Genomic DNA, 25613 nt, shown 5'->3' with positions numbered 1-25613 from the left:
ATAAAAGATTTAACACAATCGAACTTAGGTGTCATACCTGACTCCTTACCATCGTCGGAACCCCAATCTTCAGAGTTGTGTTTAATTCTTTCCAATAAGTCCCATTTGAAATCAATAGTCTTCAGCATATAGGAACCAGCACAGGAAGTATCGAGCAGGTTGCGATTATCAAGAGAAAGCCGAGCATAAAAATTCTGAATAATCATTTCCCGAGAGAGCTCATGATTGGGGCATGAATATAACATTGACTTAAGCCTCCCCCAAGCTTGAGAGATGCTTTCTCCTTCGCGAGGCCAGAAATTATATATGTAATTACGATCACGATGAACAAGATGCATAGGATAGAACTTCTGGTGAAATTCCAACTTCAGTCGCTTATAATTCCAAAATCTCGTATCATCACATAGCCTATACCATGTCATTGCATCTCCCTTCAAAGATAAAGGGAAGACCTTCCTTTTGACAACATCATCGGGGATACCTGCAAGCTTAAATAATCCACAAACTTCATCCACAAAGATAAGGTGTAAGTCGGGATGCAAAGTTCCGTCTCCTGCAAAAGGATTAGCTAGCAGTTTTTCTATCATACCCGAAGGAATCTCAAAGTGAATATTTTCATAAGGTTCAGTAGGTTGAGGAGCATATCTTTGCTCTTCTAGTTGGGGTGAAGATACCCCAAACAAGCCCCTCAAAGGATTAGTTTCCATAGTGGCAAGTAACAGAAAATTTCAGCACACTATATAAATGTTTCCTTACCAAGTTCCACTCACAAAAAGCGCTACACTCCCTGGCAACAGCACTAGAAAAGAGTCTTGATGACCCACAAGTGTAGGGGATCTATCATAGTCCTTTCGATAAGTAAGAGTGTCGAACCCAACGAGGAGCAGAAGGAAATGATAAGCAATTTTCAGTAAGGTTTTCTCTGCAAGCACTAAAAAAGTAGGTGATAGATAGTTTTGTGATAAGATAAATAGTAACGAGCAAAAAGTAAATAAAGTAAATAAAGTGCAGCAAGGTGGCCCAATCCTTTATGTAGCAAAGGATAAGCCTGGACAAATTCTAATAATGAGGAAGAGCTCCGAGGACACATTGGGAATTATCGTCAAGCTAGTTTTCATCACGTTCATAAGATTCGCGTTCGGTACTTTGATAATTTGATATGTGGGTGGACCGGCACTTGGGTACTGCCCTAACTTGGACAAGCATCCCACTTATGATTAACCCCTATTGCAAGCATCCGCAACTACAAAAAGGAGTATTAAGGTAAACCTAACCACAACATTAAACATATGGGTCCATATCAACCCCTAACGAAGCAACACATAAACTAGGGTTTAAGCTTCTGTCACTCTAGCAACCCATCATCTACTTATTACTTCCCTATGCCTTCCTCTAGGCCCAAATAATGGTGAAGTGTCATGTAGTCGACGTTCACATAACACCACTAGAGGAAAGACAACATACATCTCATCAAAATATCGAACGAATACCAAATTCACATGACTACTAATAGCAAGACTTCACCCATGTCCTCAGGAACAAACGTAACTACTCACAAAGCATATTCATGTTCATAATCAGAGGAGTAATAATATGCATAAAGGATCTGAACATATGATCTTCCACCAAGTAAACCAATTAGCATCAACTACAAGGCGTAATCAACACTACTAGCAACCCACAGGTACCAATTTGTGGTTTTGATACAAGATTGGATACAAGAGATGAACTAGGGTTTTGAGAGGAGATGGTGCTGGTGAAGATGTTGATGGAGATTGACCCCCTCCCAATGAGAGGATCGTTGGTGATGACGTTGGTGATGATTTCCCCCTCCCGGAGGGAAGTGTCCCCGGCAGAACAGCTCCGCCAGAGCCCTAGATTGATTCCGCCAAGGTTCCGCCTCATGGCGGCGGAGTTTCGTCCCATAAGCTTGCCCACGATTTTTTCCAGGGTAAAAGTGATGATATAGCAGAAGATGGACACCGGAGGCCCACCAGGGGGCCCAGGAGATAGGGGGATGCGCCCTATAAGGGGGGCGCGCCCCCTGTCTCCTAGACAGGGTGTGGGACCCCTGGCCTTTTTCTTTTGCTCATAAATTCTTAATAAATCCAAAAAGTTGTTTCATGGAATTTCAGGACTTTTGGAGTTGTGCAGAATAGGTTTCCAACGTTTGCTCCTTTTCCGGCGAGAATTCCAGCTGCCGGCATTCCCCCTCTTCATGGTAAACCTTGTAAAATAAGAGAGAATAGCCATAAATATTGAGATATAAAGTATAATGACAGCCCATAATGCAATAAATATTGATATTAAAGCATGATGCAAAATGGACGTATCAGCGTCCAGCTTATAGTTTGAGTGAAAGAATCTGCAACTCTTTGGCTCTCACTGGAAAATGAAACTAACATTGCAGTTAAAATCCCCAAATGACTACCCAGTATGAGTGTCATGTGGCATCCCAAATAGCCATTGTGCCTCAAGGCAAGGACAAGCCAACCTATGCACCTCATCTGGAAGGTGGAGGCATGTGTATTGTTCTTAATGCAAAATATATATGTGTTACAGGAAGAAAAATGACTCACATTACTACTCGCATACATGGTCGGTAATTCTAGCAAATACTTTTTATGCCTTATTTGGTATCATATTAAGTTTCTTCTGTCATGAAGGATGGGGAACTATTGTTAGAAAATGGTTCTTCATATATCACACTTCTATCTGCAATTTTATAGGTCTCATGTCTTATGTTTCTACGCCCTTCTCAGTGAGATTTCCAAGGATCACTTGCTGATGAAGATTTCTCAGTCTCTGTGAAGATTGATATTTCTTAAAGCTTTGTTGTGCCTGTGTGTAGAACACATGAAGTGGGAGTATGATCGAGGAGTGGTAGAGGCCTATTCTGAAAAACAGGAGGTTGTTTGATAGTTACTGGTATACATTTTTCCATTAAACCATCTAATTAGTGAATTGATCAATGACTAATTTCTTTACAAAATTGATCATCCAGAACAGGTAATGGCATAATGCACAGAGCGTCGAAGCGTTGATTCCTCAAGCAAGTCCAGCATCGACATTCACTACAAAAAAATACACTTCCGTGATGATACGTGTTTGTCACAGTAGGTCGCGTTTTCTGTCATGCATGTACATCCATGACGATTTTATGATAGAATCAAGATAGTCATACCTGTGCTATCGTAGAAGTGTTCCATGACATTACCAAAATTATCATCACGGAAGTGTCCACTTCCATGACGGTAAATCGCGCGTCATGGAAGTGCTTTCGTCAAAGGTGACCGACACATGGCATCCACCGTAATGGGTCGCCGTTAAGCTATCGGGTCCGATTTTCGATCCGATAACCCGCTAACAGCCACGACCAATGTGGATTTTCCATGTGTAAAATCATCATTGGTTGGAGGAAACACGTGTTGGCTCACCGTTGGGATAGATGTCATCCACTCATTGGATCGAAGGCACCTATGATACGTCGATACGTGGCACGGCCCAACAAGGGCCCATTCCTGTGAAAAGGCTGACCCGTTTGACTTGGTCAAAAGGTAGCGGGCCGGCCCATAGAAAGCCTGTTAGCAGCCTGTTCACATATAGCCCATTTACAGCCCGCTAACCCAGGGCCCATTACAGCCTATCTGAATTAGGCACAGTAGCGTCATTTGGGCCATCCAATATGGTTCCAGCCCGTTTTAACTTCCGACCGATGTAGGGCCCATGATGTCTTTCGGCCCATATGAGGCCCTTTGTAACTCTTGGCCCATTAAAGGCCTGTGGTGAATCTGGCCCGTAATGAACATTGTATCACTTTATACCCATTAACGACCCATTATTCCATTGGGCCATATCCAGCCCATGTTATCTTTCGGCCTTATCAGGGCCCATTTATTCTTGGCTCACTTCCAACATTCGGTTACTTACGGCCCGTTACTGTCCCTTTCTGCTTTTGGCCAAATTCAGCCCGTGATTACAGTCGGCCCGTTTGTGGCCCGTTATCCATTGGGCCGTTTTCATAGCGTCATCAAATATGGCCGATTAACAATGGCCCATTATGGTCGGCCCATGCACAGACGATTCCAACTCTAGCCCGTTTACGTCCCATAATGCGGTCTGTTATTAGCCCATGTTTGGCCAATCGATCATACGGCCCATAGAAGGCCCATTGATGATACGGCCCGTAGTAGGCCCATTGTTTCTACGGACCGTAGGAGGCCCAGGGTCACTACAGTAAATATGTAGCCCGTGGTTATTGTGGCCTATTTTCCAAAATAGGTTATTGCGGCCACTAGCAAACCGCGGAAAAAGAAATGCACTGACTACAAGCAAACAAATAAACAAGACATCAAGGAAATAAATAAGCAAGAAACTTACACTATGCTATCACGACTATTACACATATTACATCCACTGGGCATCCAAGTTCGCCACCAGTGCAAATAAAGGAACAAAGCATCATATCACATACACTGGTTGTCAAAGTTGGCGACCACTGCAAATAAACACCGCAGCAAAAAAGTACATAATTGAAACCACTTTAGAAGAACTCAAGAAACAATATCTTGGGTACCCATAATGCTGGCAAGATGCTTAGCAAGCTTATTAACTTTCTCTTGTTTGGCGCTTAAATCCTCCAGCACCTGCTGTTGCACCAGAAAGTATGCATCTGAATTCTGCAGGGACTTCCTCAGTCCTTCGGCTTCCTATCGCATAACATCTGATTGATGTCTTTCAAACTGAAGTTGAGACTCAAGAAGCCGAACTGATTCAGGCAGCGAATTTGAAGAGCTGGTGCCAGCAGTAGTAGCCAGTAACTCGAACACTACATCAAGACATGACTTCAATATAGTTTTTATCAGCTTTCTTGGAGATCAATAGGGATGTCCCACTATCTTGAACCTTATTTGCATTACTTCTTTACCATTGCATAACAGGGTACTCTTCTCCAATATTTTATTCGCATTCTAAAAGAGAAACAAACAGACACACCACATGTTTACCATTTTGTATATGAAACTCATTTTGGTAAACCAGTTCAGTAGTAAGGTGGACTGGATAACATCATGAAAAAACATATCTATGTAGTATGTTCAATGTATGGTCTATATCATTCTAGTTTATATTGCCAAATCAAGATAGAGACAGTTCAAATCGTATCTATTTAAGACAAAGCAGCATACACAGAATATAAGTGTGGGAAACTACACAACAATAACAACACTTGTAATGTGCATGGCATGAGAACATAGCTGTTTATTCAATTGAAACTGAAATCAACATAGAGCAAGTTACAATAGCAAGCACGTTAAAGAAACTGGTTTAAAACATACCTATTGCGCCATTGGAGTTTCAATTGCATCCTTCAAATTTGAAATTAGTTGGTATGAGTAAATACAGTGATGCAAGAGCAAAGGAGTATGAACCATAGCTATGGAATCTGACCTGAGAACAATTCTTCTTCTGCTTTAAGAGTTGACTTGGGGTTCGGAGTGGTGGTCCTCTGCTTTAGGCATTGCAGTTGCCTTACTAAATGCTCGTGTTTGGGTGCTCTATGGTGGAGACGGTGTTGTGTCAACTGGAAGTGGGTTACTATCTGCTGGGGTTGGGGTTAGAAGGGGTGTAGCTGGTTCTCTGTCCAACTGGGTAGGTACAATCTGCGTGAGTGTGGGTTATGTGTGGTGGGGCTGGTTCTTGGGCAAGTACAACCGTGGTTCTATCTGCATCGACCGGTAGCATGATCTTTTCTGAATGCCGTATTTTTACTCCCACAGATACGCCCTCCAATTCAAATGGCTGATAAACAAGAAAAGTAATTGAATGTACAGACATTGTAAGATAGGCAGGTGCAATGGATAGTAGGGAAGAAAATAGGGCATGAAATAATTCACATTTATGTTGTCTTACCAAATAGAATAGCATGACATAATTTCACATATATGATGGCTAATTAAACAGGATAGCATGACACAATTTCACATGTATGATGGCTAACTAAACATGATAGAATGACATACTTCAAAATATGATGACTATGTAAACAGGATGACATGATATAACTATATGATGTGTCTATTAAAGTGGTTGGCATGCCATAAGTCACAATCATGTCATCGATGGAAACATGATGGCATGATATAATTCACGGATAGAATGACATAATTCAAAATATGATGACTATGTAAACAGGATGAGCTGATATAACTATATTATGTCTTTAGAAAATGGGTTGGCATGCCATAATTTAGATACATGCTATCTATGTAAACATCATGGCATGATATAATTCAAATATATGATTTATACACTAAGCAAGTGAGCAGAGGGCAATCACATATATGATGTGTCAACTAAGGAGATGGCATTCAATATTGTGTATATGACATAAAAACTAAGCATTTCAATACAACATATGCATGATATGAGTAATATAACCCTGCCTAGTTTGAGCATACAACTCATGGGGATAATAGGACTGGTCATCTGCCTCTGAATCCTCCTCCGAGGAGCTATCTGTAACTAGCAAGATATATGCTTCAGCAGGTAGCATTGTCTGCTCTGAAGACCTTGTTTTCACTCTAGATTTCTCCATCACCAATACAAATGGCTGATGCACAGGAAGAGCAGTTTAATATAGAAACATTGTCGATAAAGGCAATGAGAAATACAAAAAAAGGACGACATGATATAATTCACATATATGACGCTTGGCGAAACATCATGGCATTGCATAATTCACATATATAATGCCTTGAAACAAGATATCATTGCATAATTCACATATATAATGTCTTGCAACAAGATGGCATTGCATAATTCACATATATGGTAATTAGACACTAAACATTTGGCATTCACACAAAGCATGTCTAAACTAAGAAAATGACATAGCAATGCAAGACAACATACGCACGATATGAACAACATAACCCTGCCAAGTTAGAGCATGCACCTCGGGGGGGGGGGATAGGACTGGTCATCTATCTCTGAATCCTCCTCTAAGGAGCTATCCGTAACCAGCAAAACATGCACTTCATCAGATAATATTGCCTGCTCTAAAGACCTTGTTTCCACTCCAGATTTTTCCACGACCGTGTCGAATGGCTGATGCACAGGAAGAGTAATTGGATGTACTAAAATTGTTTACAACTTTAATACGTAATAAAAAATGATGGCATGATATAATTCACATATAAGATGACTGGCTAACCAGGGTGGCTTTGCAAAATTCACATATATTCTGCCTGGCTAAACAAGATGGCATTGCATGATTCACATATACGATAAAGAAACTAAACATATGGCATTTACACAAATCATGTCTAAACTAAGCACATGCCATATTTGATGTATAAAGTAAGCAATGCAAGGCACCATATGCATGATATTACCAACATCAGCATGCCAAGTTAGAGCGAAGACCTCATGGGGTAAATATGAGTGATCTTCTCCTTCTGAATCCCCCTCGGAACAATTATCTTCCTCTTGATTGCAATCCGAAATGGGTGGAGGGGGGCTGCCTTTGCGCCCACCGTGGAGCGACGTCTGCATGAAATTTTATTGCCATGCAAGGCTCGTCTCTTTTTCTCTACATGTTCAGTTCCATTGTGTACAATAACTGACATGCATAGGAATAAAACATAGTGAGATTATGTAAGGAGTGCATGCACAAATCCAGAGTGATGGTAGCAAACTGTGGATAGACCCAAAACCAATGATAGAAGGCAAATAATAGATTTAGTTAAAAAATTACATATAATGGCTCCTTTAATGTTTGTTTGCACCCAACATGAAACTCATAGTAGACACCCGAGATTAACCAGATAGTAGACAGATAGTATTGATTGCTACCCCAGTATGTACCCCACAACCATTTAAAAACTCAAGTTTCGGCCTTAGTTTGCACGTGACTCAGAGTCTAATAGGTGAACAGAACGATAAAGTAGCATGTCATCATATTAATTGATGCATAACGTAAGCAGACACGAAAGAGTGTGACCTCTCTTGCGGACCCGTGTAGTCCTCAAGGTCATCTGCTCAGTTGATGATGGTAGTGCAATTGTCATGGTTGCTGGCAGCGGGGAAGAAGATCTAAGGCGGCGAAAGATAGTCTGGAGAGCGGATCCCTGCTGTGGTGAACCCTTCCATTGTTCAAGATGCTGAGCTGGGGTGGAACACCGTGGATCAGGAGCGGAACAAACCACACAAGGTTTTCTTTGACACATATCTGTAATATAAGTAATTGTGTAAGGGCTTGTTTGAATTTGAGGATTCTAAGAATGTAGGGATAGGAAATACACAGGAATAGGATAGGAATGCACATGCAAAATAGAGAATTTAAAAACACAAGATTTCTACCAATCTGGGTGTTTGGTTCACAAGAATTGGAAGATCAGGGGATGCAACAAAGCATGGTGAGATTAAGTCAAACCAAAAGAAAATGTACGGTTATAATGCTATCATGCTACTATCTCGTGCTTCATGAATAGATATTTGGAAAGGAGGACAAGTGGATATTAAAATTCCTATGGTTTTTCTTTCAAGGAGACACTAAAGGAACAAATCCTACAATTTTCCTTTGCTCCATTCCTTTGAACCAAATGCATTAATAGTAGTACCATATGAAACTTTCCAATTCCTATGTTTTTCCTTCACTTTTCCTTTCAAGCAGTGGCGATTCTAGTAGGCAGGCTTGAGCAGGGAAAAGCCTACACTCAACAAAATGTTTTTGTGCTACTTATACTACTTTGGACCCAGCCCACTGCCCTACTAGCTCAACTCCCAGGCCCATGTAGAAATGCACAGCTCAAACGTGCAGAGATAAATAATGATGGCGTTCAAGAGAGCCCATCACAGATAGCTAAGTTGCCTGGCACCTCACTGGTTGTCATATAGTAGGAGAAACTAATCGTATTTCACGTTACTACGTGTGCTTAGTGGACAATATATATAACATGTAGAGTAAAAAAAGAGATGCAACACGTGTACAACCTCTTTGGCGAAGCCATGTCGATCTCAGCGTGATTGGGTTGGTCGGTGAGGATTCTTCGACAGATTTGGCTGTCGAAGGAGGGGTAGAAGATCTTAGGCATCTAGAGATGGAGCCTGTGGTACTGCTCCGCTGTGACGGAGGGTTTCATTGTTGGAGCAGCTCCGGCGAGTTGTATGACGGCGAGGCTGAAGCATGACAAGAGAGACAACATTAACCTGAGTGGAATTCTAATAACATCTCCAATAGATGAGGTAAAATACATAACCACAAAGTGCTAGCTGTAAAAAAATCAGCCGCTCATCTATAAAGTTAACTGTTGAAACTAAATTTAACTGCCGAAACTGAATTTAACTGTCGAAACTGAATTTTGCTGTCGAAACTGGATTTTACTGTCGAAACTGAACGCCCTAGTAGCAGAAAAGTAGTAGCAGCAGCAACGCTAGGAGCAGCAGCGCATGCGAGAGCTGGGGCAGCTGGTCGGGTAGCTGCATCTCAGGTAGCAGCTGCAGTGGCTCGAGCGAGAGAAGTATCTGTTGCTCGTGCAGTAGCAGCACACGCAAGAGTAGAGTAGCAGGCAGGGTGAGGCTACACGTTAGTCGACTGACTTTTTCATCTCTAGTAAGTCAATTTTCTAGCCATTGGATACGAAATCAAGGGCATGCAGCTCATCTTCAAGCTCCACCCCCTGAGCCGCCAGCCACCACCGGCCAAACCGCCGGCCGGTGGCGCTTCCGTGCCGCCTCGCCGCCCCGCCCGCCCCGAAACCACTCCCCACCGTCGGTCCGCCGCCGCCCCGACCATCCCTCTTGGCCCGCCCACGCCGAGCTTTTTCTCCGGCGATCCCCACGCCACTGCCCCACCACCGCCGGCGACCACTGCCCCCACCCTGAACCCTAAGATAGATAGTGGGGTACTTCACCGGCGATCCCCCCTTCACGCTGCGACTGGTTTTTCCTTAACTCCGGTGAGCCCCCCACCCCCTGAAAATTGACTGACCCAAAAGTCGATTAAATTGACTGAAGTCTAGCTAAATCGGAGCAGCAACACAAGCAAGATCAAGAGCGAGAGCAGCAGCGCAAGCAAGAGGAAGAGCGAGGGTAACAACACAAGCAAGAGCAAGAGCAAACTGATATGTCTCCAACGTATCTATAATTTATGAAGTATTCATGCTAAGTATTATCATTCTTGGATGTTTTACAATCATTTTATAGCAACTTTATATCAATTTTTGGGATTAACCCGTTGACCCAGTGCCCAGTGCCAGTTGCAGTTTTTTGCTTGTTTTTTACATTGCAGGAAATCAATATCAAACGGAGTCCAAACACCGTGTAACTCCTTGGAGAATTTTTATGGACCAGAACACCTAGGATGGGCCAGAGCAGCACCTGCGGGGTGCCCTGAGGGGGGCACAATCCACCAGGGTGCGCCCGGGCCCCCAGGCGCGCCCAGGTGGGTTGTGCCCACCAAGGGTTCCCCCTGGACTGCCTCTTTACCCTATAAAATCCCAAATATTCCAAAACCCTTTGTGGTAGCCCTAGATCAGAAGTTTTGCTGCCACAAGACCTTTGTATCCACAAGATCAAATCTAGACCACGTTCCGGCACCCTGTCGGAGGGGGGAATCATCATTGGTGGCCATCTTCATCATCCCGGTGGCCACCACGATGAGGAGGGAGTAGTCCATCCTCGGGGCTGAGGGTTTGTACCAGTAGCTATGTGTTTAATCTCTCTCTCTCGCGTGATCTTGAGATGTCACAATCTTGATGTATCATGGGATTTGTTAACATAGATGGATCATATGATGTTTCTCCCCTCTCTAGACTTGTTATGATGAATTGACTCTTTACCCTTTGAAGTTTTGTCATGTCGGATTGAATATTCAGATTTGAGAACACACGATATATCCCTTGCATATGAATACCCGTGGTGATAATGGGGTATTATTTTGATTCACTCGATATATGTTATGGCACTCAATTTGCGGATTCCTGCGGTGATATTGGGGTAATCTATGCATAGGGGTTGATGCACGTTATTATTATCTTTTCTCCGATACAAACTTTGGGGTCCCCTTGTAGTTCTTTGTGTGGATTGAACATTATGAATCTGAAATTGTTTAATGCATATCGTATAATTAACTCACGGGTACTCGCGGTGACATTGGGGTATCTAGGTGACATTAGAGTTGGTTGATATGTGTCATATGGTGTTATTTTAGTACAAACTCTTGGATATATCGAACGGAAAGAATAGCTTTGCGTTATTTTAGTACGAACTATTGAATAGATCAAAGGGAAAGAATAGCTTTGAGGTGGTTTCGTACCCTACAAACAATTTCTATCTTTTGTTCTCCGCTAATAGGAACTCGGGAGTGATTCTTTATTGCACTTTGAGGGATAATCATATGATCCAACTATGTTAACACTGTTGAGAGATTGCACTAGCGAAAGTATGCAACCCAGGCTTCATTTTCCATCATTGCAATACCGTTTTTGTGCCCGCTTACTATTGGTTACCTTGCTGTTTTATAATTTCCGATTACAAAAACTCATATCCACTATCCATACTACACTTTTATCATCATCTCTTTGCCGAACTAGTGCACCTATACAATTTGCCATTGTATTAGGTGTGTTGGGGACGCAAGAGATTTCTTGTATTTCGTTGCAGGGTCGTTTGAGACAGACCATCTTCATCCTACACCTCTTGATAAACCTTAGGTCATCCACTTGAGGAAAAAATTGATACTGTCCTACAAAACTCTGCGCTTGGAGGCCCAACACGTGTCTACAAGAATAAAGTTGCATCGTAGACATAAAGCTCTTTTTTGGCGCCGTTGCCGGGGAGGTGAGGAAACCGGCACTCACACTCCGACAAGGAAGCTCTTTTCTGGCGCAGTTGCCGGGGAGGTGAGTGCTTGAAGGTATATATTTAGATCTTGCAATCGAGTCTTTTACTTTCTTCTTTTATCACTAGTTTGGTTTATAAAAGAAAACTACATAAAAATGGAGTTGAGGTTGCATCATAGTATTGATCATCTTTATAATATCTTTCTTGAAAATGATGGATCTGAAAATTGTGCTCAATTGTTAGAAGAAGAATGCTATAAAATGCTTGGCACAAAATATTTGGATGATGTGCATGATTGCAATATTGTTGGTATGAATTCTTTGAATATCCATGATGCTAGTGATATGCAAATCCATAAGCTTGGGGATGCTATGTTTGAAGAAGATGATATTTTTATTCCCCCAAGTTTTGATGAGAAAATTTATTGTGATGAAGGCATGCCTCCTATCTATGATGATTATGGTGATGACATGTATGCTATCTTGAATAATTATACCCATGAAACTTGTCATCATGATTTTAATTTTCTATCTCATGCTAGTTATTTTGTTGAGTTTGCTCCCACTACTATTGATGAGAATAAATTTGCTTGTGTGGAGAGTAATAAATTTTTTATGCTTGTGGATCATGAAAAGAATGCTTTATGTGATAGTTATATTGTTGAATTCATTCATTATTCCACTGAAAATTATTATGAGGGAGGAACATATGCTTGTAGGAATTGCAATAATATCAAGTTTCCTCTCTGTGTGTTCAAAATTTTGAAGTTATGCTTGTTTTGCCTTCCTATGCTAGTTGATTATTGCTCCTATAAGTTGTTTGCTCACAAAATCCCTATACATAGGGAGTGGGTTAGGCTTAAATGTGCTAGTCATATGCTTCATGATGCTCTCTTTGTGTTTCAATTCTTTATTTTTATGCGAGCATCATTGAAATCATCATGCCTAGCTTAAAAGGCATTAAAGAAAAGCGCTTGTTGAGAGACAACCCAACACTTTTACCTACTGCTTTTTTGTGTTCACATGATTATTATACTGTAGTAATCATGTTTTATTGTCTTTGTTTCAATAAAGTGCTAAATAAAGCCTTTTGGATCATGTTGGGTGATAGTTGATTTGATCTTGCTGAAAAACAGAAACTTTTGCACGCACGAAAATAACTATAATTTTTTACAGAATAGTGCTTTTGAGTTCATTATTTTTTTAGAATATTAATATAAAAATTTCTCAGGTGGTCATATTTTTTCATAATTTTTGGAGTAGCAGAAGTATGGTTTGAGTACAGATTACTACAGACTGTTCTGTTTTTGACAGATTCTGTTTTCAATGCATAGTTTGCTTGTTTCCTTGTTTCTATGGCTTATATTGCTCAATATAAATTGTGTAAATGATATGCTACAGTAGTAATTGTGTGGAAACAATTATGAATCTTGTATTTGACAGTACCAAAGTGAAATGGTTTGCTCTTTATCATACTAACGCATCTCACAAACTTCCATTAAGTTTTGTGTGATTGAAGTTTTGAAGTTTTGGATGAGATGTCGTTATGAGGAGAATAATGAGTGACAATATCCTAAGCTTGGGGATGCCCAAGGCACCCCAAGGTATTATTCAAGGAAGATCCAAGAAACTAAGCTTGGGGATGCCCCAGAAGGCATCCCCACTTTCGTCTCCAACCTTATCGGTAACCTCACTTGGAGCTATGTTTTCATTCGTCACATCGTATGTGTTTTGCTTAGAGCGACAATTTATTTTGTTATACTTTTCTTGCTGTTATTTAGAATAATTTTTTGCATATTTTATTTCAATAAAAGTCTCAATGATAGGCTTTGCCATGCTTATTTTGCAAGTATACATGTTGCTGTTTCAAAACAGAAAGTTTATCGCTGTTTTAAAAATTCCCTAGAAAAGTCAGAATATGATAAATTGTTGAAACTTTTTAAAAAATAAGCTCAGATAAATTTCCTACAGTTGGTATGTTTCTCATAATTTGTGGAGTTAGGGAAGTATGATGAATCTTGCATTCTCTATAGACTATACTGTTTTGGCAGATTGCTGTTATGTTTGCATTGTTTGCATATGTTTGTTTGTTTAATGATTCTATTTGAGGATAGGAGTATTAAATATGCAGAGGAATTTAGTATGAAATGTTGAATAATAATTCTAGTAATTTGCTACAGTAGAGAATGATAAGGTTTTGCATTGGTTTATACTAACTTATCTCACGAGTTCTTGTTGAGTTTTGTGTGGATGAAGCTTTTGAGATTTAGGAAAACCGTGATATGAGGAGAATTAAGGAGACACAAAAGCTCAAGCTTGGGGATGCCCAAGGCATCCCAAGCTAATATTCCAAGAAGTGTCAAGCATCTAAGATTGGGGATGCCCGGTAAGCATCCCACCTTCTTCTTCAACAAATATCGGTTAGTATCGATTGAGCCTAAGTTTTTGCTTCTTCACATGAGTTGTGCTATGCTTGAAATGTCATTGTGTTTTGTTTTGCTTGCTGTTTTAATAAAATACTTAGACCTTAATGTTATTAAATAAAATAGAGTACTCAAATAGTTGCCAGGGAGGCTAAGTAAGCGACACTCACATCCTGTCAATGAAGCTCTTTTCTATGGAGTTGCTCTAGTGCTTCACTTATATCCTATGAGTAAATTGTTGAATAAATTGAATACCATGAAGTTAAAGTTATATCATGCCTAGTGGTAGCTTCACATTGGGTTTAGAAAGTGAAATCTTTTGAGGTTTGACAATCACAATATTGGTCATACAAGCAATTCACGAATAAATAGTATAAGGAAGAGAACTTTCACAAGCAAATAAACTATCTTGGAAATCATTTGTGATTCTGAGCCCCCATCAAAATATTATATGCCAAAATTGTTGATGTTGGACAAGGAAGACAACGCAATGATTTATGTTTGTTCATATTCTCATAGAAGTTATATTGTCATAGATCCTTCAACATGTGGTGCTTGCCCCCTATCTTTGCTAGCCAAAAATTCCGCACCAAGTAGAGATACTACTTGTGCATCCAAAAACCCTGAAAACCCAAATCTTATTTTAGAGAGTCCACCATACCTACCTATGAATTGAGCAAGATCCTTCAAGTAAGTTGTCATCAGTGCAATAAGGCAATAAAAATTGCTTCTAAAAGTGTTAGATCATTTAGTATAAGAGAAAATTGAGCGCTGTACGAACTTGTGATGGCAAAGAATAAAAGCGACAGACTGCATAATAAAGGTTGCTATCATAAGGGGCAATATAACGTGACATTCTTTTGCACTAAGGGGTTGAGCATACAAACAAATAAGCGCATGTCAACCTCTTCTTCCCTCTACGAAGGGCCTATCTTTTACTTTTCAGTATTTACTTTTATGCAAAGAGTAAAAGTTATTCTTTCTATTCCTTTTTATTTTTCTCTTTTGGCAAGCATCATGTGGTGAGGAAAGATCTAGGCACATATATCCAGTTGGATATGGGTAGCATGAGTTATTATTGTTGACATCACCTGTCATGGAATAGTCACGGCAGATGTCCTCGTGAAAGGACTTAGTCATGGAGCCATCCCCTCTAGGTTAGCTTAAAGGGGTTAAACGGGACTAAGGACACATGAGTTTATACTGGTTCGGCCCCTTGCGGTGAAGGTAAAGGCCTAATCCAGTTTGAGGTGGTATTGCTTATGTCTCGATTACTAGGGAGAGAATCCGCTTGACCTAGCTATCGATCTGTTGTTTCTTGTCCTGAACCGCCGCCGGGTCATCCCTTTATATACACAGGTTGATGCCCATCGGCTCAGGGAGTCCCGGCCGGCTCATAGATAACGTGTCCGGCTCGGTGACTATCTTCACATGCCTTACAATACAAGTCTTACACATATGACGATTTACTCTACGGGCCTTAAGTCGCCCTTGGGCCCTTATCTTGAACCGTCATCTTTGATATCTCTGTGGGCTTCATATGATGAATCGCCATAGGTATAACCCGACCCCTCCTGGGCGGGTCATACTTATAGTTACATCCCCAACATTAGGCCCCAGGTTGATTTGAACTTGTTCATGTCAATCTTAAACACTTAAAAAGAATCCTCCCTTCTCTCTCTTGTGCGAGAACTTGTAACCCGCCATGACATCACCTCCTGAGATTGTGATAACACGCCATGACATCACCTCTCATAAATTCACACAACATCGGACATATCTCAACGGATCTTTGTATTAATAACTGTCCCGAGAATCGAGGCACCCGAGCAGCTGGATAACCACGTTTTGGCCTCCTTATTTTTTGCGCCCACTTATTAGCCTTCTCCTTATAAATAGTCACGAATGGCCTCTTATCATTCTCCCCTCTTTCCTTCATCTTCCTCCTATCGCTACTCTCCTACGCTCGAGCTCTGCCGCCACCGCGAAGCACAACGTCATCCTCGCCGTTGGCTGCTGCATCACCCTGAACGAACCAGAGAATCGACACCGTTCCTCCACAGCTGATCCGCATCCATAAGTATTTGCTCTGCTGCCCCCAGATCTGCATTAGGGTTTCCGAGCTTTTTGTATTCTTTGTAGTTCGTCGTTCATCTTCAACCCTAGGCGCCCGTTGATCTGGAAATAGCATAAAACTGGTGCGGTAGTAGTTTTGTCCTTGCCTTCAATGCCAGCAGACCCTCTTTCAAAAGAGATCTAATTAGGGCTTATGAACTCCTCTGTACTGGTTTTAGGTCTTAATTTATTTCCTTTTTCCACACAGTGCAGATCCAAATTTATGATTATAGTCTGTGAAACTTGTTTTTCCGACACTTAGCAGAATTTTTTTTCTTCTTGATAGATCCACCTAATCATGGCGGCTCATATCACCGGCTGTAGTTAAATTCAGTGCTCAACAGATTTCTCCTTTGATAGACATCAAACTGCTCATGGCGGCTTACATAACCTGCTGTAACTAGTCATATACCATTAGGCCCCTTCTTAAGCCGCCATTCTGCATATGTGCTGTAATACTTTCTGTCCGGCTTAGTTGGAACCGACAATTTTGTTCTTTTTCTTTTTAGGCTCCCTTTTTCACAATGCCGCCCAAGACGACCACTTCCTGCAACTGGGTTCCTACCAACGTCACAGAAAACACGCTTGAAGACTTTGTGAAAACCGGTTATTTGCCGAAGAAGTCTGTCATGTCTTACCGCGCCCCCAAGCTGTTAGAAGAGAAACCTCATCCAGAGGATGGCGAAGTCATTGTCTTCACTGATCATATGAACCGGGGCTTCTCACCGCCCAACTCTAAGTTCTTCTGGGACATTCTGCATTTTTTCAACTTTCATCCTCAAGACATCGGACCCAATTCCGTGTCAAATATCTGCAATTTCCAAGTTTTCTGTGAGGTGTATCTCTAAGAGGAGCCCAGTGTGGAACTATTCATAGAATATTTCTATTTGAACCGCTAGAATGAGTACTCCAACGGACCCAGTTTGGAACTTGGTGGGGTCTCAATCCAACGATGGAGAGATGCTATTTTCTCGTATGCACACCTGCCGAGTCATCCCAAAGATTGGAACCATACATGGTTGTACTGCAAAGATACCTCTCCGGCTGATGAGAATCCACTGCCCGGCTTTTGCGCCCTGCGCCTGGACTCCAAACATATCCTCCCTGACAAGTTAACAGCTGCTGAACATAAGAAGCTCGCCCCTACCATTGCCAAGGTTAAGGCTCTGCTAGGAAACGGCTTAACCGTCATTGACTTAGTTTGATGTTGGGTCTCATGGCGGGTCATTCCCCTAAGCCGCCGCATCGACTTAATGTGCATTTATAGTGGCGCCAAGAAAGATCCACTGCGCCACAGCTCCGATGACTTAACTGATGACACCATCAATGAGATGACGAGGTCTCTTCCACACAAAAGCCCAGCGGACTACAGCAAGGTGGGCCTGAGCCCTTTCTACAAGTCTAACCCGGCACCAGGGGTAAGCCTCCAAACCCTTTATTTTGACTATATCCTTGAATACTTTGTTTAACCCAACCTTGTTGACTTTTACAGGATGATGACGACTTTGGAAGAAAGAATATGACCATGAAGCTGCCAAGAGGGCCAGGAAAGCCAAGAAAGCTGCCAAGAAAACCACCAAAATGAAAGGAAAGAAGCCTAGTGCTTCTGAGCTTCTTGTGTTGGACGACACCTCTGAGTCGGAGGTAGCCCTTGACTCTCTTAGCTCCTTTTTTAACCATCTTATTGACATTGACTATCATCAGGATGACACGAGGACCAGTCAAGCTCTTGAAGAAGAGGTAACTTCATCTTATCCGACTCCGAGCCTTTGCCAAGACAAAAAACCCAAAGAGTAAGCCGGAAAGTAAGCTTTTCACATCCCTTAGCTCATCTGGATGCTCATTTTCTTTTGAAGCAACAGCACCACGAGAGCCGACGACAGACTCAGACCAGCAAGGGTGAGGAACTATCCTCTGGATTACCGAACACGCCAAGGAAGCGCCGAAATGAGGTCACCCCTAATTCAAATTCTTTATATATTACTACAAAAAAATACACTTCTGTGATGATATGTGTTTGTCACAGTAGGTCGCGTTTTTTTCATGCATGTACATCCATGATGATTTTATGACAGAATCAAGATAGTCCTACCTGTGCTGTCATAGAAGTGTTCCATGACATTACCAAAATTATCATCACGGAAGTGTCCACCTCCATGACGATAAATCGCGCATCACAGAAGTGCTTTCGTCAAGGGTGACCGACACGTGGTATCCACTGTAACAGAACATGTTAAGCTATCAGGTCTGGTTTTGGATCCGATAACCCGTTAATAGCCTCGACCAATGGGGATTTTCCACGTGTAAAATCATCATTGGCTGGAGGAAACACGTGTCGGCTGACCCATTGGAACAGATGTCATCCACTCATTGGACCCAAGGCTCCTATGATACGTCGACATGTGGCACGGCCCAACAGAGGCCCATTCCCGTGAAAAGGCTGACCTATTTGACTTGGTCAAAAGGTGGCGGGCCGGCCCATGGAAAGCCTGTTAACGGCCTGTTCGCATATAGCCCATTTACAGCCTGCTAACCCGGAGCCTGTTACGACCTCTCCGAATTAGGCCCAGTAGTGTCATCTGGGCCATCCAATATGATTCCAGCCCGTTTTAATTTCCGTCCCATGTATGTCCCGTGACGTCTTTCGGCCCATATGAGGCCCTTTGTAATTCTTGGCCCATTAACGACCCATGGTGAAACGGGCCCGTAATGAACAGTGTATCACTTTATACCCATTAACGGCCCATTATTCCAATGGTCCGTTCCAGCCCAAGTTATCTTTCAGCCTTCTCAGGGCCCATTTATTCTTGGGCTCATTTCCAGCATTCGGTTACTTATGGCCCGTTACTGTCATTTTCTGCTTGTGGGCCAAATTCAGCCCGTGGTTACAGTCGGCCCGTTTGTGGCCCGTTAATACGCTGGGCCATTTTCATGTAAAAAACCCGTTGGGCTGTTTTCATAGAGTTATCAAATATGGCCTATTAACGGCCCGTTATGGTCCATGCATAGTATGGCCCATGATTGGTGAAATGATGATACGCCCCGTAGAAGGCCCATGGATCCTACGGCCCGTAAAATGCCCATGGATCATATGGCCGGTAGAAGGCCCATGGATCGTACGACCGGTAGAAGGCCCATGGATCGTTTGGCCCGTAGAATGCCCACGGATCCTACGGCCCGTAGAAGGCTCATGGATCATACAGCCCGCAGGAGGCCCATGGTTAAAACAGTCCGTGTGTTGCCATGATTATTTTGGCCTAGTTACCAAAAATAGGTTATTGTGGCCACTAGAAAAACACAGAAAAAGAACTCCAGTGACTACAAGCAAACAACTAAACAAGACAATAAGGAAATAAATAAGCAATCAATTAATGCTAGACTATTACCGCTATTACACATATTACATCTACTGGGCATCAAAGTTCGCCACCAGTGCAAATATAGGGAACAAAGCAGCATATTACATACACTGGCCATCAAAATTGGCCACCAGTGCAAATAAACGCGGCAGCAAAACAAGAGCATAACTGAAACAACTTCATAAGAGCTCAAGAAACGTTATCCTTGGTATCCACCATGCTGGAAATAAGCTTAGCAAGCTTATTAGCTTTGTCCTATTTGGCGCTAAAATCCTCCAACGCTTGCTATTGCACCAGAACGTATGCGTCTGTATCCTCCAGGGACTTCCACAGTCCTTCCGCTTCTTGTCGTAGAACAACTGATCGATGTCTTTCAGCTTGTAGTTGAGACTCAGGAAACCGAACTGATTCAGACAATGAGTTTGAATAGCTTGTGCAAGCGGTAGTGGCCAGTAACTCGAACACTAAACCAAGACAGGACTTTGGGGTTGTCTCACTGTCTTCAAGATGGTTTTCCTTAGCTGTTTTATCAGCTTTGTTGGAGACCAACAAGGATGTGTCACTATCCTGAATCTTATCTGCATTACTTCCTTTACCATTGCTTAATAAGGCACTCTTCCCCAATATCCTGTCAGCATTCTAAAAGAAGAAACAAGCAGACACATAACAGGTTTAGCATGTACTAGTATATGAAACTCATTTCGGTGAACCAGTTCATTAGTAAGGTGGACAAGATTAAACTACCAAGTCTTCTATTGCCAAGTACTAGTACATAATAAAAGCATCAAACAAACATATATCTATGTCCTATGGTCACTGCATTGTCTTGCCAAATCAAAATAGAGACACGGTTCAAATCATATCAGTTCAAGACGAAGCAGCAGTGAAAGAATACAAAGCATGGGAAACTACACGGCACAACAAGATTTCAGATGGGTACCACGGGTCTACATGTACAACAATACTATTGGCTCTGTTGTGATGCTAGTAATGTGCATGATATGAGAAGTCAACTATATAAACAATTGAAATTGAAATCAACAGAGCTATTGATAAGAGAAAACCTATTAAAGAAACATGCGTGAACATACCTGTCGTGCCATTGGAGTTTCGATTGGATCCTTCAATTTAAATATAAGTTTGTATGAGTAAATACAGTGATACAAGAGCAAAACAGTATGCATAATAGCAATCATAGTTAAAAAAGGCGCGCCTAAGCGAGTGCTTAAGCGCGCCTAGGCTCTAGGCGTTGGCAAAATGCATTGCGCATAACTATGCTTAATTTGTGCATAACTGCGCATGAGCATGCGCTTTGGTCAGTAAAGCGCAAGGCGGTGGCAAAACACACAATTAACGCCTCGCGCTTTTTTGAACTATGATAGCAATGGAATCTTAAATTAGAGTAGTTGTTCTTTAGGTTTAGGCACTTATTCTACATGAACAGAGTACGGTAAGACGCAAGAATATAGTACTTAAAAATAGAAAATGAGCTCATAGACCTTACGGCATTCTTGGTTCAGGACCAACACAGAACAAGGCGTTCCCAGTCATCATCCAGTAAATGTGTCTCAAGAGAACGTAAGGGAATTTGATGAGTTTCTTTGCACAGGTTACCTCATCCCAAGTTTCCAAATCGGTCCTTCTTTATAGAGAAAAATGGGAAAATTTGTTGTATTATAACCATCATGGAGGTAGGATGTATGGGACAAAGCAAAGTATGTGCCATGAATAACATTATTTACACATAACTCCTGGACAAACACCTACAACTGGCATTTTCCTTCATCTTTAGTATAATATTTCCAAGCTGGGAAGATACACACATACGATTTAACAACATCAGAAGTGATAGATGCTAAACTATGACTAGCTGGTTCTGCCTCCTTCACAGGAATAGGCGTACTAACTGGTGGAGTTGGGGTTCGCCGTGGTAGTACTGGACCTTTGGGCACTGGAGCTGCCTTACCAACTTCTCTTGTTTGGGAGCTCTATGGTGGAGATAGTGCTGTGTCAACATGAACTGGGTTACTATCTCCTAGGGTTGGGGTTAGATTGGGTGAAGCTAGTTCTCTGTCCATCGCAGTAGGGGTACAATCTATGAGAGTTTGGGTTATGCGTGGTAGGGTTGGTTCTCGTGCATGTACAACCTGGGTGCTATCTCCACCAAGAGGTAGTACTGTTTTATTTGAAGACCGTGTTTTTAGTCCGCTAGATACTGGCATCACCCACTCCAATTCAAATGGCTGATAAACAGGAAACATAGTTGAATGTACAGACATTGTATGAGAGACAGATGCAATAGATAGTGTGGAAAAAAGAGGGCATGAAATATTTGACATGTATATTGTTTAACTAAAACGGATAGCATGACATAATTTCACATATATGATGTCTATCTAAACTGGATAGCATAGCATAACATAATTCAAAGATATGATGAATAACTAAACAGGATCACATGACATAATTCACCTACATGTTATCTAAGTAATCAGGATCGCATCATTTAATTCACATATGTGATTTATATGCTAAACAGAGGGCATTTGATATGATGTCTGAACTAAGAACATGGTGTTGAATATTGTGTATATGATGTCTAAACTATGCAATGCAAGACACCATATGCATGATATGAGAAGTATAACCGTGTCAAGTTAGAGAATACACCTCGGTGGGGGAATATGACTGGTCATCTATCTCTGAATCCATCTCTGAGGAGCTATCGGGACCCAACAAGAGATCTGCTTCGACAGGTAGCACTGTCTGCTTTGAAGGCCTTGTTTTCACTCCAGATTTTTCCGTCTCCCACCCAAATGGCTGATTGACAGGAAGAGTAGTTTAATGTACAAACATTTTTGACAAATGGAAATGTAATGAAGAAAAGGATAGGCAAGATATCATTCAAATATATGATGCCTGGTTAAACAGGATGGCATTGCACATTTCACATATATTATGGCTGGCTAAAAGACATGAGACTGCATAATTCCCATATATGATATAGAAACTAAACAGGTGGTATTACAGAACATGTCTAAACTAAGCAGATGACATATATGATGTCAAAAGTAGGCACAAGGCAACATATGCATGATATGACTAACATCATCATGCCAAGGTAGAGCAAACACCTTGGGGGTAAATAGGAGTGGTCAGCGGCGTCTGAATCCGCCTCAGAACTAATATTTTCCTCTGGATTACAATCTGGAGAGGGGTGGGGAGGGTTTGCCATTGAACCCATCATGGAGCGATGTCTGCATGAAATTGTACTGCCGCACAAAACTCTTCTCTTTTTCGCTACATGTTCAGCATGACTGTGTACAATATCTGACATGCATACAAAAAAAATATGATGAGATTATGTAAGGAGAGTATGCAAAAATTTAGAGTGATGGTAACAGCCAGTGGATGGATCCAAAAATAATTATAGCAGGATGATGATTGCTTTAATTTAATAAAAAGACAGATGATGATTGCTTCACTATTTGTTTCCCACCCAAGATGAACAACATAGGCATACCCTAGGTGAACCAGATATTAGACAAAGATACTATTCATTGCTTCCTCGACAAGTGCCCCACAACTAATTTAGAACTCAAGTTTGAACATTAATTTGGACCTGACTTGGAGTCCAAGAGGTGAACATGATGATAAAGTAGCAGGTAATTTTAAGCAATGCATAACATAAGCAGAAACAAAAGAGTGCGACCTCTCTTGTGGACCCGTGTACTCCTCAGGTTCATCTGCTGAGTGGATGATGGTGATGCCGTTGCGGTGGGTGCCGGAAGCAAGGAAGGAGATCTGAGGCTGCGAAAGACGGTCAGGAGTCATGATGTCTGGTTTGGTGGATGCTTCTGTCGATGGAGCAGTTCAGGTGAGGTGGACGAAGTCGCGGCAGGAGCAGGGAAAACCACACAAAGTTCCCTTCGACACCTACCAGTAACTAAAGTAATTCTGTAAGGGCTCATTTGGCTTGCATGATTCTAAAAATGCAGGGATAGGAAAAACACTAGAATAGGATAGGAATGCACATGGTAAACATAGCATTTGTAAACACATGATTTCTGTCAACTTGGGTGTTTGGTTTACAGGAATTGGAAGAGCAGAGGAATGCAAAGAAACATGGCCAAAATAAAGTGAAACAATATGAAAGCGTGTACAGTTAGAATGTTATTCTGCCACTAATGCACTTGGTCTTGTTTTCATGCATATGCTTTTGAAAAGTAGGTCTAGGTGGATGTTTTGCTTCATTCCTTTCAACAAAATGCATGAATAATTGAATAGTAGAGTGCCATTGGAAAATTCCCTATTGCTATGTTTTTCCATTGAACCAAAATAGCCCTAATGGATCGACATGAATGTATAGTAATAACTGATGCAACAAGTGTACAACCACTTTGCCATAGCCGTGTCGACCTCAATATCATTGGGTTGGTCGTTAAAGCAGTTGAGGAAGAGGTGGCTGTCGGAGGTGTGGAGGAAGATTTGAGGAATCTATAGACGGCGTCCAGGGCACTGCTCTGTTGTGATGGATCGTTCTATCGTTGGAGCAGCTCCAGTGAGATGTAAGACGTCAAGGCTTAAGCAGCACAAGACAGGCATCGTCAATCCCAAGTGGGATTCTAATAGCATCTCCAATAGATGATGTAAAATATATGTAAAATTTACATCACCAAAAACCACCTGACTACAACAGATGAGGTAAAAACTATTGACTCTGAACTTAACTGTCAAAACTAAAATTTACTGCGGAATCTGAATGTTACTGTCGATACTGAACACAATGGTAGCAGAGAGGCACTTGACATGTAGTTTAGGGAGGGCCTGCAGTTCATCTTCAACCTGCACCCCCCTGAGCCGCCAGCCACCACCGACTGAACTGCCGGCCCCAACGCCGCCTCACCGCCCGGAAACAACTCCCCACCGTCGGTCCGCCGCCGCCCCGGCCAGCCCTCTAGGCCCCCTGCCCCCACCCTGAACCCTAAGATAGATAGTGGGGTACCTCTCCGGCGAGCCCCCGTCCCCGCTGCGGGTGGTTCTTCCTTAACTCCAGCGAGCCACCCCACCCCCTGAACATCGACTAACCCAAAAGTCAATTTAGTTGACTGAAGTGTAGCTAAATTAGAGCAGAGTAGTAGCACGAGCAAGGGGGAGAGCAGCAGCTGCAGCCCGAGCGAGCGAGCGAGAGCCAGAGCAGCAACACCTGGGCGAGCGAGCGATCGAGCAAGAGTCGGAGCAGCAGCAGCGCGAGCGAGAGCCGGAGCAGCAGCAGCTGGGAGAGCGAGCGATCGAGCTAGAGCCAGAGCAGCAGCAGCAGTGCGAGCGAGCGAGAGCCGGAGCAGCAGCAGCAGATCCGGCTGGTATGGACGCCGCTGCCGAAGGGGCCTCACACTAGGGGAGAGCAGCCGTGGAGATGTCGCCCACGACCCCGGTTTCAAGGTAGCCGGTCCATGGGGGTGCGAGATGGAGCATCATCGGCGCTGGGAGGTCGAGTTAAGGAGAAGGTGCGATGCGTTGAGTGTACAACCTCTTTGAGGCGCCGAGTAGGCCTCGGCTTCGTCCGAGGAGTCGGTGAGGATGTTGTGGTTCTGGTGGAGCATGTTAAGGCGGCGCTGTGGGGATGGAGCTTCCGCGATAGACGGGGTGATCGTCGGAGCAGCTCCTTGGAGGTGGAGGACGGGGCGGCTCAACCGGCTGGACGATGAGATGGACGACGGATCCTCATCTGGGGAGGTAGACAAGGGACATCGAGCTATTGTGGTGGACGATGTCGTCGGGAAAGAGGCTTCGGCTGGGCAATGGTGAGGTGGCGGACAGAGGAGGGTGGGATTTCATGGCTGGGGAGGAGAGGTTAGGGTGGTCTGGGATTT

This window comes from Triticum aestivum, chromosome 2B, assembly GCF_018294505.1.
Source record: "Triticum aestivum cultivar Chinese Spring chromosome 2B, IWGSC CS RefSeq v2.1, whole genome shotgun sequence".
In the NCBI taxonomy this organism is placed as follows: Eukaryota; Viridiplantae; Streptophyta; class Magnoliopsida; order Poales; family Poaceae; genus Triticum; species Triticum aestivum.
The sequence above is the reverse complement of the archived record's forward strand: the minus strand, read 5'-3'. Positions refer to the sequence as shown.